This window comes from Anneissia japonica, unplaced genomic scaffold, assembly GCF_011630105.1.
Source record: "Anneissia japonica isolate Jap-2015-1 unplaced genomic scaffold, ASM1163010v1 scaffold287945_len1679841_cov205, whole genome shotgun sequence".
NCBI lineage: Eukaryota > Metazoa > Echinodermata > Crinoidea > Comatulida > Comatulidae > Anneissia > Anneissia japonica.
The window spans coordinates 196,116-215,050 of NW_022753015.1; the positions used below are offsets into that span (position 1 = coordinate 196,116).

General features: G+C 34.3%; 1 pseudogene; it reads left to right on the top strand.

Moving 5' to 3' along the window:
* LOC117122649 overlaps positions 1–6,465 on the top strand; it is a 7,981-nt pseudogene extending 1,516 nt beyond the window's left edge.
* The last annotated feature ends 12,470 nt before the right edge of the window (positions 6,466–18,935 follow it).

Genomic DNA, 18,935 nt, shown 5'->3' on the forward strand with positions numbered 1-18,935 from the left:
GTAAGTACGGTATTCATTCAGTAAAGTAGTACAGATTACTGTATTTATTCTACACTAAATGACTGTAAACAAGTGATGTAAGCAACATCATCTCAACATATTCTGTTCTACTCCAGTAGAATTACATTTCTCTAACCTGGCTGGGATCAATAAGTCTTTATAATCACACAATAACACATTTTGACGCCAAATGTTGTAGCTACACGTTTAAAGTAAAATGGTGTAAAAATGGCGTTCATTTGAGTAGGCCTATTATATGTACCTATATTGTACACCCAAAAATAAACGCCTTCCTTGAATAAACGCCCTCAAAACCCTTCTCAACAATAGACACCCGGGGCGTTTATTCGAATAAATACGGTATTTCAATCAATGTGCGTATGGGCGTTTAATTAAAAAAAAAAATTAACAACAACAGTATAAAGCAATGTATATGCATTACATACGCTTTATACTGTTTCATTGTTAATTCTTTTTTAATTAAAAGCATATAAACATAATTTTGTATAAGTAATATCATGTATCTATATTATAACACAGTGGGACCTGGTGTGTGAAAAACAGAGTCTAGTTGATGTTTCCCAGGCAGTTTTTATGTGCGGAGTAATGATAGGTTCGGTATTGGTAGGACATCTCTCGGATCGATTCGGCCGTCGAATTATCTGGCTATTCTCTCTATGGATGCAGATCATTGTTTCGGTTATTACCGCATTTTCGCAGAATTTTATTATGTTTACTAGCCTAAGGTTCATCATTGGCACCCTGGAACAGGTAGGCCTAAACATGAACTCGTTGATCTTCATCACCGTCGTCATCAACCAACAAAATATTCTTACATCGATCAATTGTGTAGACTTGTCTAAATGTCTGAATGTCGTTTTAAATTAATGTTTGTGAGTATTCATCGACACAACGAATTTAGGTCTAATATTAATAATAATAATATTAACAATGCTCATCAAAACAATTGTTGCTATGTCATTATTTTGGAACAGATAAATAAATATTGATCATTCATTTGTTCACTAGGGCGTGGATATTGTTAGCTACGTAATGGTATCCGAGATGTTCTCTCCTCGTAGACGTGCGCACGCAACTATCTTGTTAACAGTATTCTGGGCTACAGGAATAATGCTGCTACCGTGGATGGCGTTCTTCATCCAAGATTGGCGTTGGTTACAGCTTGCTTTAACTCTTCCTTGGCTGTTGACACTTCCACTGTGGTGGTAATGCCATTATTATTTCCGAGAAAGATAAATCCATCTATATCTATGTATAAATGCATCATTCCATTGACCCATAGCCAACGTGGTACCTTCCATCAATTCATCCATCATGTATCGATATGAAAGTCTTCCACCCATGCATGTATCCATTAACAGTCAACCACCTACCTATCCATCCATCACATTTCAAATGTCTCAATTCAATTATTTTAAATAGGTCTATTTTTCTATTATCAGGATTCTGCCGGAGTCGACCCGTTGGCTCATTTCAAGAGGTCGCATTCACGAAGCAGAAAAGATGCTTCAAAAAATCGCCAAATTCAACAAAAAAAATGTTCCATACCCGATCCTGTCGGGTACATCGGAAAAAACATGCCACCGCACGACACCTGATATAAAAATAGATGTAGACAGTGTAATAGAGGCACAATTTGATTCGAATTCTGAAATCCGAACGACATCGAAGGAACAAACACAATCTGACTATACAATTGCCGATTTATTTAAAACTAAATCTATTCGAAAAATAACTTTATTTATGATATTTATATGGTAAGTTACCTGTCTGTAGTAGAGTAACTTATAGTTCGGAGTAAAAATACTATGTTTAACTTGAATGGTTAAACTGGAAACCGGCTGGAAACAAATATATTTATATTATTTGTTTTCCAGTCGTACCTATTGTGTAATAGAGTGTAAATCTGTTCAACCATGAAGCCTCTGTTGTTTAATGGTTATGACGCTCGTTTACAACGAGCGGTCTCAGGTTCGAATCCCGTCAAAGGAATTTTATTACACAATTTATTTATTTACGGTATTTATTTATTAGGACATCATTCGTTGAGAGCTATGCTACACAGTGTCCTTTATTCGAACATTGTGTTTAACTTTGTTTGATGATTTATATATAATTTAACAGTGTTAACGGCTATCTTGGTTTATATTTTTAAATTTAAATATTTTGTGTTATTTCTAAGATGTGTTGTTGTTTCAGTTCAAGAAATTGAAATCCTGTTTCTTTAACAAGGAAATCCTGAGAAGACTTTGTTTGCACAAAGCCGAATTAAAACGGAACAGTAGAGAAAATCCGATCAGAATGACAAAATAAACTAAGCATCCACTGGAAGGAATCCCAATATCTGCAGACGGATCCGTTTCGGCCTTCCAGGCCTCATCAGTGCAGCTAGGGTATAGACCCAAACGACACGTTCGACCAGCTTAGGTAGGGCCCAAACTAGTCCGAAACGGATCCGTCTGCAGATATTGGGATTCCTTCCAGTGGATGCTTAGTTTATTTTGTCATTCTGATCGGATTTTCTCTACTGTTCCGTTTTAATTTTAAATAGTTTTGCATTTTGTGGCCGTTTGCTGTTTGATGGGTTTTTCCCATTTGCCTTTTAAAATATATATATATATATATATATATATATATAAACCATGAAAATAATGAGATAAACTCTAAGCCGCCTTACGGTAATGCTTTCCATTCTCTCCTGTCACCAACTCTTCAAAGATCAAACGTCATCTCGGGACACAGTTAATACAGCGCTTTCTAGGTCGTCCTTCTTTTTGCCCAACTCTGCGTGCTCAAATCGCCCCTTCTTTTCTCTTCATGCGTCCACACCGCCTTATTTGCTTTTTTTCTCTCAAATTCACAACTGTTACTTCGTGCCTTTTATCCTCAGTTCTCATCCTCTCCTGTAATTGAATGTTATACACACACAAACCCACGCGCGCACACACACACACACACACACCCACCCACACCCACACACTACACATCTAGATGTGTATAAGAGACAGTATATATATATACCTATATATAGCCTATAGACCTATATATAGTATTGTATATAGGCCTATAAGTATTTGTAATCTTATTTATTGGTTATTGTATATTGGATAATAATGTATTACAGCGCAGTGTGTGCTTGATTTCAATAATACAGTATAACAATATTCTCATTTCCAAACAATTCTAAGTGAAAGTGGGTTTTGTATAATATTTTTCACCTGTTCATGTTCATAGGTGGGTTAATAGCTTGGTATACTACGGGTTGTCTCTGAACACAGGCTCTCTATCTGGTGACCCCTACATGAACTTTTTCCTGAGTGGCCTGGTCGAGATCCCAGCATACATCGCGTGTCCGTTTATAATTCAAAGGTGGGACTACCTCAAAGGTATATTAGTGTCAATAATAATAATAATAATAAAAATAATAATAATAATAACAATAGTAATAATAATAATAATAATAATAATAATAATAATAATAATAATAATAATAATAATAATAATAATAATAATAATAATAATAATAATAATAATGAAATGTTCCGACTATTATAGCGCTTCGTGCCAAGGCATATGGCGCACATACGCAGATAGTTCTTTTTAAAAATACATTGCCCGTGCACGCGTTGTCAATTATTTAAATTCATCATCCATAGGTTTGGAAGACTTTCACCTGTTTGTATTTTCCACGTGGTTGGGGGACTTGCTTGTATTGCCATTTGCCACCGCATTTATACCACCTGTCACAGGTGATTCAATGGTTATCTTTTGTTGATTGTTGAAGATAAGACGATGACGGCCGATCATACTATACTCCATCTTTCTTTGCAGTCCCAGCTGAAAGAGGTTTTATAATTTTAAGACTATACTTTAATTCTGTCTTTCGGTTAGTTTTCTTTGTATTTCTATTTCTTATCCTTAGCTTTGAGTGGCTCAAAATTCTCCTTGTAAGGGGCGAATGTTTACGTAAAATATACGTTACTGTGGAAATCTTCTGGGCGACAAACGGTGCAAATGGGTCGTATCACTATTTGGTGATAATGTTTACGTTCGCCGTTTACGTACTTCCAACTTGAAAATAACACATCCATGATACGTAATTCTACAAGTACTAATGTTTTGCCACTTACAACCCCGTCTGCATATAATTATATTGTGCACATATTATGTGTAATCATTGATGATATTGGAAGTAGTGAACATAGTTTATTGAAAACTTTCCACATTTTATTTTCTTAGATAATGGCACAGACTTAACCTCACTGATTCTTACCACTGCGAATTGGTCGGTAAATTTGGAATAACCGCCTCCTATGCTATTGTGTTTTTGTACACAACAGAATTATACCCTACAGTGATACGCTAAGGTATAATAATATGCCTTTGTCGTTTTTAGATCGTGCCAATGTTTTATGATTCATATAGTGTGAGCTGCGTGCGTGCCAGGTCTCTATCACACATTCGCCCACAATAAATGGAAGGGATGAACAAAAAAAAATCTAAGCAATGTTTCCTCAACGTTTATATCTGTAAACTTTGTAAAATAGAAAAATATTTACGGATACTGGTTGTTAAAAAGTAGATAGAATTGACAATATTCACAAATATGTTTAATATGTTTTATAACAATAACACTAATTAAGCAATAATTGTTTCTTTAATCACAGTTTCAATGGATTACATGCAAGAGTATACTTTTTGACGTAACTAATTTCAACAGCAATCACATTTATTACTGTCATCCTCTCAACCAAATCAAGTGTCTCAACCATAGGCCTATATTAAGAAATTTAGTGATTATAATGGTTTCAACAAAAACATTAATATTCGAATAAATTCCAAATCCAATATCTTCCTTACAAGCCACTATTGTATTAATTCATACAATTATTTAGTTTTTATATGTAATTATTTTATATAGATTATAGATTTTTAATGTGCACTGTTCGTGTTATTTTCATTTTATGCAGTTTTTAAACTTAGTATCTAATGAGGAAACTAAATCCAACAATACACCTCTTCTGTGACCAAATTACCTGTTTTTAAACAATTTTCTTATGTGTTATACCTGTATTTTCAGAAATCTTGGTGTCGGTGTCTCTTCGTTTTCCTCTCGGATCGGCGGCATAATGGCACCTTTTATACTGTTGTTGGTAAGTAATCAAAATAGTAAGTCTATTTAGGTACATGATTATTGACAAAAAAATATTTGCAATGCAAGCAAATGATGATTGTTGCACGCTCATATAATTGCCCCTCACCCAAATTAATTTCCCTCACCCAAAGTACAGTAAACCGCAAACCTACTCGTCAACTTCCAGTACTGATCCCTAGTGGATGTTTGTCAACAGCAAAATTACAAAAATCAACGTCAATAGACTAAAAATTATAAAGCTTTATCATAGTGTATGACTGAGTGTCCAATTCCCTATATATTTAACGTATTCGGCTAGCGCCCTCCAAAATAGTGGTACACGAGGACTGGAATGCGCTATCAGAGTGGAGTTTTATTTTAAGCAAAGAAACCAGAATCACGTTCCGTTTACCAGTACTTAAAGATCAACAAGCGCATACTTGCCTACTTTACCACAATACGTGTACTATAAGTGTAACTATTCTAAATATATTTTACGAAACATATTTTCCTATTTGTTTAGGGCCTAGCTGCCCCACCATAACAAAAGGAAGCAATGATGTTTGCATTGCTTTGAGTAATTAAGGAATGTGGAGCATGTTGATTTTGTCCCCTGCTTCCTTTTCTGGTAGTTTTTACAGTAATTTTAGTCTCTTACTTCCTTTTTTGTTGCTAATTACTTGTTACTGATTGGGATTTGAACATACTCAAATATATCAATACGTTTCAAATTATTAGTTCTTTGATAGTGACTAAAAAAACTCGTTTTTTGAAAAATTCTCAATTACTTCCTTTGTCATGGTGGGGCAGTACCGGTAGTATATTAATATATAAAATTTCTCTAATTTTTTTATTTGTCCACAGGATCAATACGTGGGATTTCTGCCTCTGGTAATTCTTGGGATATTTTCTATCATAGCGGGCTTGTGTGTTCTACTCCTTCCCGAGACGTTAGGTTGGAGACAACCAATGACAATAACCTCGAGATGGGCGGAAGGCTTAGACATGAATCAACCACAGAAAACCATAGTCTGTGAATATCAACATGTTAAATTGGGTCTTTATAAGAAAAGGCATTTTATGGAATCCAGTCGAAGGGGGGGAGGGGAGGAGACACTCTACCGAATAATAGTTTGGTCTATCTACTGTTCCAATGTGAAGAGGTGATTTATGGTAGAGATGTAGTTGGCAGGATTTGGCCAAAAATATGAATTAATATGTATGATATGTATGAGAGCCAGAGTCTTAAACAAACACATTTAAACAAATTTTCTGTTGTTTGTTTAGAATGCCACCATTGAATTTTAAGATTGCTGCCATACTAGATTTCAAGATGGCCGCCGAATTAATTATTGATAATCTTGTAAATATCGTCATATCTACAACACCTAGCACTGTCAAAGATCTCTACTCGTGTTTTCGATATCCGGGAGTATCATGCAGATATCAGGAATTATGTCAGAAGGCCGCCATATTGAATTTCAAGATGGCTGCCATGTTTACATATGTAAAGTACCAGCACTGTGAAATTAAAGCTAGTTTTAGTATAAATGAAATTATGTAAACATAAATCAAATATTCAAATTAATGGTGTGAAGACACTAATATCGAATAGACCTCATGTCTATAAGAGTGCTAATTATCATTTTCAAATGATATATAAACATATGTATATTGAAAGGGAAAGAAACGGAAAAGAAAATTAAAGAAAGAACGGGAAGGAAAAGAAAAAATTTTGGTGTGTAGCACTCAGTTTATATAATTAAATAATGGTGAAAACAGAGCTCAATTAAATGAAAAGTGATGTGATGATCGTATTAGGATTAGCCTATCAAATTTAAAAAAAAAAAGTTCCTTATCAACTGTTAGAAAATATGCCCCTGGCCTGGCGGCGGGAATTAAAATGTGATTTCAACATAAAAACATAGTTATAAATTCAAATAAGGTGTTTAATAAAATAATATGTCGAACATTCAGTTCGCATCATAATACCCTGTGCTATATACAGGTGAGAAGCCAAACATGTGTCGTTCTCCCGGGTATTCACTACTTGTCACCAGTGTGACCATTGCTTGGGTATTTACCCAAGATTTTTGGTATTTTGACTTGGTCTTGGGTATTCCGTTCAAATCCTTGGGTATTTTATTTTTACTAAGAAAATTAAATATTTTTGTCATAGAGGAAGAATTAAGAAGTAACAAAGTATATTTCAGTCCATTCAAGTAAGCAAAACTCAACGAAGTGCACTTTGTTAATTGACTGTTAATTGCTATAAACATAGGTTCAGAATTGTTTATTTGTGATTTGCGTTGCCATTGATCTTACCAATTTTATGCATTAGGCCTATATAATAAAACTTGATCACTGATCTACTGATAACACTGGCCGACTGAGGGCGTATTTTTCTGAAATACGCCCTCATACCTCATTTTAATAATTAACACAAACAATTACAATAAAAAATGGTTTATAGTTTGAACTAAAAGGGAAACTATACATGCGAAAAACACGGGTTTTTTTTCAAATTTTAATGCATTTTCAGGAAACTTGGGTAATTTTGGGCAATTTTTGCTGAATCTTGGGTAATTTCGACCCAGTCATTGGGTATATCAAAAATTGTGAGTGGTCACGCTGCTTGTCACACCATAAGTTGGTTCTGAATGAGATAAATATCAGCTCTTACTTCAGCTGCTTGAAACCTTCAATCTCTTCTTAAGTCTTAAGCCTGTCGTTGGAGTTCAAGCTGTACTTCTCTGACCATGGTCAAACTAACTCCACTGGGCTCTTATATATGAGTTGCACAATACTGTGATGCTCCTAGCTATCACCATATATTATTTAGGTAGGCTTCACTAAGATTTTTAACTTTGCTTAATCTTTGGTGTACCTTAATAGCTGACATGTCCCTGCTTGGATCATATTCCACAGCTTACACCCTTCCATTAAGCATTTCCTTATGCAACTACTTCTCCCTTCTGGTTTCTCTATCAAGCCTACCCCTGCTAACACAAATTAACATAATATTCCCCCACCCATTTTCTCTACACTTTATCAGAAGTTGCCACTTGCCTAAAAGTTATTCATATTCATGAAACTACCCTGGAGTAATGCTAAATCAACCATTAACTCATGCATATTCATTATACTGATTCTACACAGTGAACACAAACAACCATTAAATCATGAATATTTATTACGCTGATGCACTATACAGTGAGTGCAACGCATTATAAGGTCCACTCTGTGACAACCAATAGGGGCCCCTGGTATATCGCAGATACAACCCAACCAGGACACCTCTTCAAACAAATTATATACTGTTGCCAGAGAATACTCTAGAAGTCTGTATTATAATGAAGTAACATATAGAATCAATGTTGCTGCGTAGCATTGTGGTATAACTAATCAAATAATGACAGAAACAGTGCTAAATGAACAATGATGTAAAGATCATATCAGGCGCAACCTGTCAAAGAAGAAGTTCTTTATCAGCTGTATGAAAAAGACAAAAGTGTCCCCAGTGAGAAATTAAACCATGCATCAGTTGTTTAAAAATGTGTCCTAGTTGGATTTATCAGGAAACGAATATTTCGTATATATCCCAGGTAGCAAGGAAACATAGGACCCATATGGGAAATGCATGGGCCAAAATGTGGGCCCTTACAGTTTAGCCTAGGCCTATACGGGAATGAGCTGCCTGTGCACCCTAAATCCTTAAGGGTCCCTTAATGTTTGGCCCAAATGCAAATGTGGGCCCTTTAAAGAATGTATTTGGGTCCCTTAAGGTTTGAATTATGGTTTCATTTGGGACCCATATGGGTTTGTTAATTCATGGGCCCATTGTGGACTCTATCTGGGTTTTTAAGGAGTTGAATCGGGGTTGAAATGTAAGGGGACCCTATAAATTGGCCCATATGGGAAAGAGCTGCCTGTCCACCCTAAATCCATATGGGCCCCATAAAGTTGTCCCAAATTAATTTATGGGCCCTTTAACGAATATATTTGGGCCCCTTATGTTTGCATTATGGTTTCATTTGGGACCCATATGGGTTTTACCAAATTAATTCATGGGGTCATTATGTGCTTTATCTGGGTTTTTTGAGGATTGAAATGTAAGGGGCCACTATAAATTGGCCCATACGGGAATGAGCTGCCTGTGCACCCAAAATCCACAAGGGTCCCATAAGTCCATGGGCCCGTTAAAGGATATAATTGGGCCCCTTAGGTTTACATTATGGTTTTATTTGGAACCCATGTGGGTTTTGTCCAAAATAATTTACGGGCCCATGCTGGGCTATATCTGATTTTTTTCAGGGCTGAATAGGAATTGAAATGTAAGTGGGCCACTAAAATTTGTTGGGTACTGTATTGTGTTATTCATAACTGGTCCAAGTTCCAAATGGTCTTTAGCTGGTCGCGGCCCAGTTTCAACTTGTCTTCAGCTGCTGGTCCCAGTTCCATTTGGTCTTCAATTGGTCCCAGTTCTATCTGGTCTTCAATTGGTCCCAGCTCCTTGTTGTAAAATAACAATGTCTTTAATTGGATCCTGTAGACTTACAAAATACACTGAGTTTATGATATACAAACCATAATTTCTTTAATTTAATAACATCAGCTGTACTTCATGGGGTAGGGACTTGCATACCCCCTTCACATATCATTTGGCTTAAGTCTTTACTGTTACACCTACAGTCGTGTTTACATCAGTATTTTTGTCGATAATTATAAGCCTATTATATTAAAGCATCACGGAGTTTATAATATAGAACCATATTCAAGAATCGTTTGCGTCTATCGTGCATATAAACCAACATTCTTTGTGTATTGAAGCAGTATCTCTCCATAACTATGCATTTTCTTCTCCGATGACAAGGTAAATGAAAAATCTTACTAAAATTTAAGATAGTATGAATTCTGCAATTGAACAAATCAAGTTCGAAATATTGAAACAGAGCTGAGCGAAATATGCATTTCATAGTCGTTGGCATTTCAAAAATGCATTTCATAGTCCTTGGCATTTAACAAAAAAAGGGATTGAAAAGTCACACTATACAGGTCGAAAAAAATCAGGGGCAGGGGAAAATTGTCTTCTGTCAATTAAAATATGCAAAATGCTATTTTTTTGCAAAGGCAAAGAATGAATTAGTAAATGTACAGCACATAAAACATTCTTACTCAAATTTAAAATCTGTTATTTCCCTTTTAAAATCAAAGATATTAAAATAAGAGTACGATATGCATAATGTACTGTAGCTAAGATAATAGACTAGCAGTTTTTTATTTTATCAAAAGTGAATTATCAGTTCCAATCCTGTTTCTTAATTTTTTTTTTTTTTTTTTAGTTTTCAAAACAGCTTCAAATTAAATGTTGTGCAGACAGTACATTACGGTGTTACAGTGATATCCATTATAGGCCTATTACATACACATTATATTTTATTAGTTATAACCTCCATCATGGTAGTAAGTACAGTACAGTGTGTCTATTTGGAGTATGATTCATAATTTGAACCTACAGTACAGTAAGCCCCTAAACTTAAAATCTAAACAAAACATTTTATTCACCTTTGAAAGTCAGGCAATTTTCTGTTTCCGCAACTGCCACAATAAGGCTTCAAACAAACATCACTTTACTGAGAGACCTGCTGAGACTGAGTGACCAACATCATACCCCTCAACCCATTGTTTCATTTATTTAGCATGGACTTACTGTATAATAAGTGAGAACACGGCCACCAATAGCTAACTATGGGGCAAGGATACAGTCTGGGCAGTCCGACAAATTACTCCAATAATTACTCAATGATACAGAATTACCTAAATGATACCACAATTATTTTATATTATTATTATATATTATATCTTGTTATTATTATTATTATTGATTATTATTATATCTACTTTTATTTTAATATTATTATTATTGATTATTATTATATCTACTTTTATTTTAATATTATTATCATTATTATTAATATTAAAATTTTGTATTACTACTATTACTGTTAATCCGCATTATTAAGTCTATTAATTTTTTTTAATTAGAATTTTAATATACCTTTATAAAGTGATGTATATTTTTATGAATACAGTAGAACCCCTCCTTTTGGACACCCCTATTCAGAGGTCAACCCTATTAAGTGGACACTTTTCCGTGAAACGAGGGACAGTATATCTTTTAACACTACAGCCAACCCCTAGTTAGGGGACGGGGACACTTTCTAAGTGTGCCAAATGGGCAAACAACCCCTATTAAGGGTTCTTTTTTCATTGTATCACAACATCTTCAACACTCTAACACACGTCACATGTTGTTTGACCCTTAACAATTGGGATTTCTTTTTCTTTGTTTTTTGTGTATTTCATATAGGATTCTAATCAATATCAAAACATATTACAGTACTCTATTCATACTATATCCATCTAATAGAAAGCTCTAATGTGAGTGTTGCTATTTGTAAATAAACCAGTCTTTGTTTACCTTTTCAGTACATTTCACATACACATTGTATAAAATTAAGGATGATTATATGATGTCATTGTTTTAGTTTATAAAAGTGGGATAAGTTAGCCATGGTACATTCCTGACTTATTTGTCATCTAAGTTCCTGGTACCATAAGAAAACAGGTTGCTGTCCTTAGTTGACCTTTACGCTGAATATAGTACTATACATAGAGTAAGGTTTATAAATGAAATATAAAAGATTACATACAAATTAAATATTGCGGTTTAAATACAAATAGTAGAGACGCTACACATACATATATTAATCACCATATACATTTCTGCTGAATTCATATTACAGATGAATTGTATTTGCATTGCAAATTATTGCGATAAGTTCTTACTCTACTCCAACTGATTCTTATGTCAATAAAATTAAAATTATAAAGAATGTTTGTCATCGTTACATGAATACGTGCCAAAAACCCTATTAAGGGGAAAATTTTAATGTTTTTGGTTAGTGTCCACAGAATAGAGGTACCCCTATTCAGGGGACGGGGACACTACTGTATACAGTAAAACAAAATCATAATACACGAATATTAGGGATTTATTTAGATTCAAATTGGCTACATCCAAAGTTTGTTTTTGATATTACCATACCGTCTTCAAATTCACAACAGGAAAGTTTAAAAGTTAACAACTGTAGGCCCACACTGTTATATTAGGCTGGCTACCCCAGCGGGGCTTTTTTTCATTCCACAGTATTTGGTCCGTGAGGGTTACATCTTTATTTTTAATTATTATTGTACATAACTTTTGGTAATTTCTCAATCTAAATGTCAAAGTTTCATGGATAACCTAGCACTGTGGAATTAAACAGGTGAATGTTAACTGGTAAACATTTTTTTGTAAACTGTTTATTTTAGATTGGCAACATCCGAAATCAACTATTCATTTCACACCGGGAATGCCAAACTATTTTTTTTTTACATATCGTCACACATAAGTATGTTAAATGCATTTGAACTAAATCCGCATGAATTGAAAATGAATAAAATATTAAATTTTGTATGCATGATTTTTTTTTTTTTTTGAGAATGTTAAACGATAAATATTCCTGAAATTATTGAAAGAAAAGAAATATGTTATGATGGATGTAACACATTTATAATAATGTTTGGCATTATTTTGCCAAATAAAATTAGATATAAATTTAATTAGCCTAAGGCTAAGTTACAAATGATTAGTATAAAAGTTACGTCTAGGCCTAGGCCTATATGAAAAAGAAATAATTTATGTCCGAAATTATTACGCAAATAACGTTAGAAACAGATGAAACGAATAAATCAATACCTACAGATGGCAATTCGTAGGACCTTTTTTTAGCTTGGTCAACAAAAGGACCTCCCTACGGCCTAGGCCAGCAGGCTGTATGCACAAGTTCAAGAGCTGTAACTGTAAGTAATTCGAGCTTAGTAGCCTGGACCATGGCCGAAGGTTAGCAACAAAGATTGTATGCATGCACAGCACAAGTTGGTGAACTGTGTCCTGTTGTTGAAGTGCTTGAGATTGAATTATTTTTTTTTAAGAAAATGATTAAGTAAAATAATTTGTGCTTATAATTGAGTGATCCAATGATGCGACAATGTATAGTCCTTTACTTTACACTACAGGTATTCCTATTTCTCCTCCAGCCTCATAGGCCCCAAATGTGCTAAAAACATCTTATAGTACCCAGGCCTATGTGATAACCCAATACTTTGCCCACATATAGGCTGACACAAACAGCTGTGGCGTAGGCCTATCTGGGTGCGAGGGGTAGGGGTTTCCGAGAGCATACATCCCTCCAAAAGTTACTCGTCCCCTCCCCGGTGCACCCCTAAAATCACGGTAAAGTAGTTAAAAATCACGTTAGCGCACCTTAAATGATCATCGAGCCCTTCCATTTCACCTTCGAGCCCCTTATCAGCACCCCCATTTCAAGACTTGTAGATACGCCACTGGACACAAGATAACCCATGGTTCACCCATTTTTTTTTTCTCCTCTTGTGGGCCTCAAATGGGATTACCTATAGGTCTCCATAGGCTTATTAAAAAATATATTTTCCAGTGCTTTTGCCCATATTTATTAATATATGACTTTTAATTTGCCCACAGGGGCTGACCCACAAAGAGCCCTTATGAATGTTCCCATTTCTTGCCTCCAAGGGCCCCAAATGTGTTAAACTATCTGGGCCTGCCCATTTTGAAAAAAATATATATCCCAAATGTGACCCAAGACCACAAAAGGGCTGTAAACTCGTACTCTATCAAAATGGGTTTTTAATGTAAATGAATAGAGCACATCATTAACTTTATAATAAGGGGTCAATGACCTTAATTGGACAATTATGTGTAAAGTTAAGCTATTTTGAATTATAATTATTCTCTATAAACTGGCATATGAAGTTTTGAGCAAAAGGGCTTTAAAAGTACTGAAGAAATTGAAGAAAAATCACAGCAGCAGTCAAAGAAACTCCTTAGCAACAACACAGTTCCCATTGAGCTATTGCGATGAAATTTTCTACGGTTTGGTGGAAATAGGTTGGGGAACAGAGATCTTCTATTTCTAAGTCGATACCTCAGGGGTTAATTAGTGACACCCCCGGGAAAATTGGTTATACCTTTATAAAGTTAAAGCATCTATGTATCTATTATGGCATCCCCATTGTTCTGATGAATTTAATAGACATAAGAAGTGTTTTATTCGTCAAGCCTTGATGGAGAGAGTGTTTTGTCAGGGTGTGGATGAAAAAGGGACGGGATGGGGTTACGGAGGTTTGGATTCTTTTTTTTTTTTTTAATTTATAAACATTAACTACAACTTTTTCAGAATTCAAGTATTTACAAGTGAAACAATTATATTGTTGCAAGCTACATTGTAGCATCGGGAGGTGGTAACAAATCTGTTTCGAACTACCGGTTCCATCATGTATGTGTTTCATTATGTATGAAACACATACTCAACACCAAATTATATTATTATTTCATAATAATGGAATATATATATATATATATATATATATATATATATATATATATGTATATATATTATTTTTTTTTTGTGTTTCACAAAAAATTGAGATATTTTATATATATATATATATATATATATATATATATGTATGTATATATTATTATTATTGTAATATTTTGACATACATCATGAATTGCCTCACAACAAGATCATTTTTTTTTAACAAGACATGAACCGCTTCGTATCTTTTGAATAACTTCAAGGTTATTTTCTTCATTCAATAAAGATAGTCCGTACCATGGTGCTATGCTCTAGAAAATTAGTTTTCAAAACATATTTCTAAAGCAATTGTAATGTCGACACGCACGTTATTGTTTGATTCTTTAAAGTTGTTTGACTATTTTGTACACGATTTGATTGACGTATTAATTTCACATCGCTAAAAATAGTGCAGATGATCGTTCTGTTGGCGTCAATTTTTTTTGAAGATTCAATAACCACGACTAGTTTCTTAACATGTACTCAACCGCAATCTATATAAGTTCTGATCCGGTTCACTGCCAGACGGCAAGAAGATTGTTGTCCAAATCTTTTTCAATAAATCATGAAACAGTTTAGTATTATTTGAATTAATTCAAGGCTATTTCCTTCATGTATGTATACACTTTAAAGTTTGTTCAACTATTTTGTACACGATTTTGAACGACTTCATAAATACGTTTTAGATTTATTCACTACAAAGAACCGACCATTATTTTATAGCTATACTGTTTGTTTATTCTGAAATCACATACATAGCATACGAGTACTAATAAACGTATTATTATATCTGATAGTTTTCATTTATCTATTTTGGGGTCTGTATTTTGTGTAGTGAATAAGTTGTTTGGAAGCGAAGTATGGCGGCTTGAACGTTGGTGAATTTATATACGTTTCTTCATACAATTACACAATCTTAGGGTTTAGAGTTGAAATTTTGAATCTAAACTTAAAAAATAGTAAGATAAAAGGTAATACTTTATATTTATGACATAATCACATTTTGCTCAAATTACATGTTATACTGTTTATTTAGCCCTTTTTCTCGAAACCTGGTGATGCGAGTTTACAGCCCTTTCGTGGTCTTGGGTCACAAATGTTTTGGCCCTGATGTTGCCCATATATTATAACTCCTTAATTTGCCCATATGGGCTGACCCATGATTAGCCCAAATGGGTTCATTCATTTTTTTTCTCTTGTGGGCCCCAAATAGGTTTTCCTATATGGGCTTGCCCATATTTAAAAAATATATTTTCCACATGATTTTGCCCATATTTATCCCATATATGATTTCCCATAATCTGTCCACAAGGGCTGACCCACAAAGAGCCCTTATGAATGTTTCCATTGCTTGCCCTCAAGGGCCCCAAACAGGATAAATCATATGGGCCTGCCCACATTTTGGAAATATGTATCCCAAATGTTTTGGCCCTTACAGTGCCAACTGTCCAGAAACTGCCCTTCTGCCCAGATTTTTTCAGTTGTGGACCCTAAATGCGCTTACTCATATGGGCATGCCCACACTTTTTATATAATGTTTCCAAATGTGTTTGCCCACATAGTACCCATTAGTGACTGCCCATATTTTTCCCACATGGGCTCACCCATAAACTTTCTAAATGGGTATGCCCATATTTTCCCCTTGTGGGCTCCAAATGTGCAAATTTACTAGGGATTGCCCTGTTCTTTCCCTCATGGGTGCCAAATGCCCTGACCCACTCTTGATCCTTTACCCTTACGGGACCCTTAGAATTAAATTCCATATGGTGTAGCCCATACAGGCCCCATAAGGGTTAAGTGTGGTATGGGCCAGCCCACATGGCCCAGATATTTCACATAAGGGCCCCATAAACTTTGCTACCTGGGAAGCAATCATCAAAGGAAGGTAAATACAGTGTTAGAATAAAGGACATAATAACACATCGTGTAGCATAGCTCTCAACGAATGTAGTTCTGTAAATAAATGAATCCTCAAAGCACTGCTTTTACACCACTTTTTTCTCAGTTTTTACTGGTTCGAGTCCCACCAGAGGCATTTTATTACAAAATTTCATTATTCAATTATTTACAGGACTACATTTGTTGAGAGCTATGATACACGATGTATTATTATGTCCTTTATTCTAACACTGTATTTACCTTCCTTTGATGATTATTACATAATTTAACAGTGTTAACGGCTATCTTGATTTATATTATATGCAACTATTTGTTTCTAGCCGTAATTATTGTGTAATGGCGTGTATCTGATGGTATTTGAATCTGTTCAACCATGAAGCCTCCGTGGTCTAATGGTTATGACGCTCGTCTTGACAGCGAGAGGTCGCAGGTTCGAGTCCCGCCAGAGGCATTTTATTACACAATTTCATTATTCATTTATTTACAGGACTACATTCGTTGAGAGCTATGCTACACGATGTATTATTATGTCCTTTATTCTAACACTGTATTTACCTTCCTTTGATGATTATTATATAATTTAACAGTGTTAACGGCTATCTTTATTTATATTATATTATATTATATATATATATATATATATATATAATAATAGAGATAGCCGTTAACAGTTAAATTTACCCTTCTTCTGTATTTACATTTCATTGAAATACTGATATGACACTGAGATAGTAAGTGGCTATTATACGTTCAAGAAACTTTTTCATATAACTGAAAAAGGAACTTTTATCGGTAGCCATCTTGAAATCCAATATGGCGGCCTTGTAACATAATTTCCTGATGATTGCATGATACTCTTTGATATTAAAAACATGGTTCAAGGTGTTACGTTACTGTAGATATGAAGATGACAAAAATAACAATATTTTGGCAGCCATCTTGAAAGCAAATATGTCGGCCATCTGACATCATTTCTGATGATTGCATAATACTCCCTGATATTGAAAACATAGGTTTAGAATGACAGTGCTATGTGCTGTAAATATGAAGATTATTGATAAAAATCCAATATTTTGACGGCCATTTTGAATTTCAAGATGGCGGCCACTAAGCGGCCTATTTTTTGGGGTCTATTTTTTTTAATGATCCTTAGTTTCATGCTTTCTTCCAAAAGTACACGATTTTTCTTCTTAGCCGCTCTACTATTAAATTACAAACTGAAACTCTTAATAAAAACCTACTGATTTTTATTAATGATAAAGCCAGCCAAATTATCAATAGCTCCATCTAAATTCAACAAAAGTTTTTGCAATAGTTTAAATTACTTATTGAAACTCTCAATATAACCTATAAATATATCTTTGAATTGATTTTTTTAATGCCAGCAAAATCATAAATAGCTTCCCAGAACTATATCCCCACTATATATCACTTTGAAGGATGGAATAATCCATTTTAGACAGGCAAAGACCGATCATACATAGTAAAAGCATGGAGAATATCTTCTCCATGGTAAAACAAAGTAAGAAAGCTGATCGAGTTTGTACATTACAGTGCAGAATGGTTGGATGTAAACCTATCAGTTTTTATTACGCTGACCTACCTGTAATAATATGCACAGCCATTTTAAAATGATAAAGCCAACAAATCTTCCTCTAATTATAGCAAATCGATTTGAAAGTATACATTAATATACAGAAATTTCTCAGGCAATTAAATATTTACCTAGCTTAACAGTTTCATAACTAACTTTATAATATTGTTTGCTTTCACTGTAATGCTTCAGTTATGTTTTAAATGATAACAGTACATAATGTGGACAGGAGTGCTTGCTATATTTTCTATATCTCCAGGCTTTATATGCTATGGTAATAATAAGACTTACAGTAAACATTATTGATATGAACATTTATTTTAGGCATAATTTTACTTCTTTTTACCTAATGCTTTTAGACTACTAAATATAGTTAAATAAAGTGTGAGATATTTTGTTCATTGTATAAATTCACTTTATTCACTTGTTTCTTAACAATACTGTACAAAAGTGCCGAGAACCAAGGAGACCCAGGCCTGTAATTAGACCCCCGGACTAATCTTAAATATTAAATTAACTTTAAATAACAAAACTAATCTTAAATAACAAAAAAAAAAAAAAAAACAACCTTCAGAAATTAGGCAAGAACAAGTAAAACAATGCACAAAACAAACAAGCAAGCCAAGCCGAGAAGAACGGTACAAGTTAAGCAGATGAATAGCTGTCTCTTATACACAACTAGATGTGTATAAGAGACAGTAATTTAACAGTGTTAACGGCTATCTTGATTTATATTATATGCAACTATTTGTTTCTAGCCGTACCTATTGTGTAATGGAGTGTA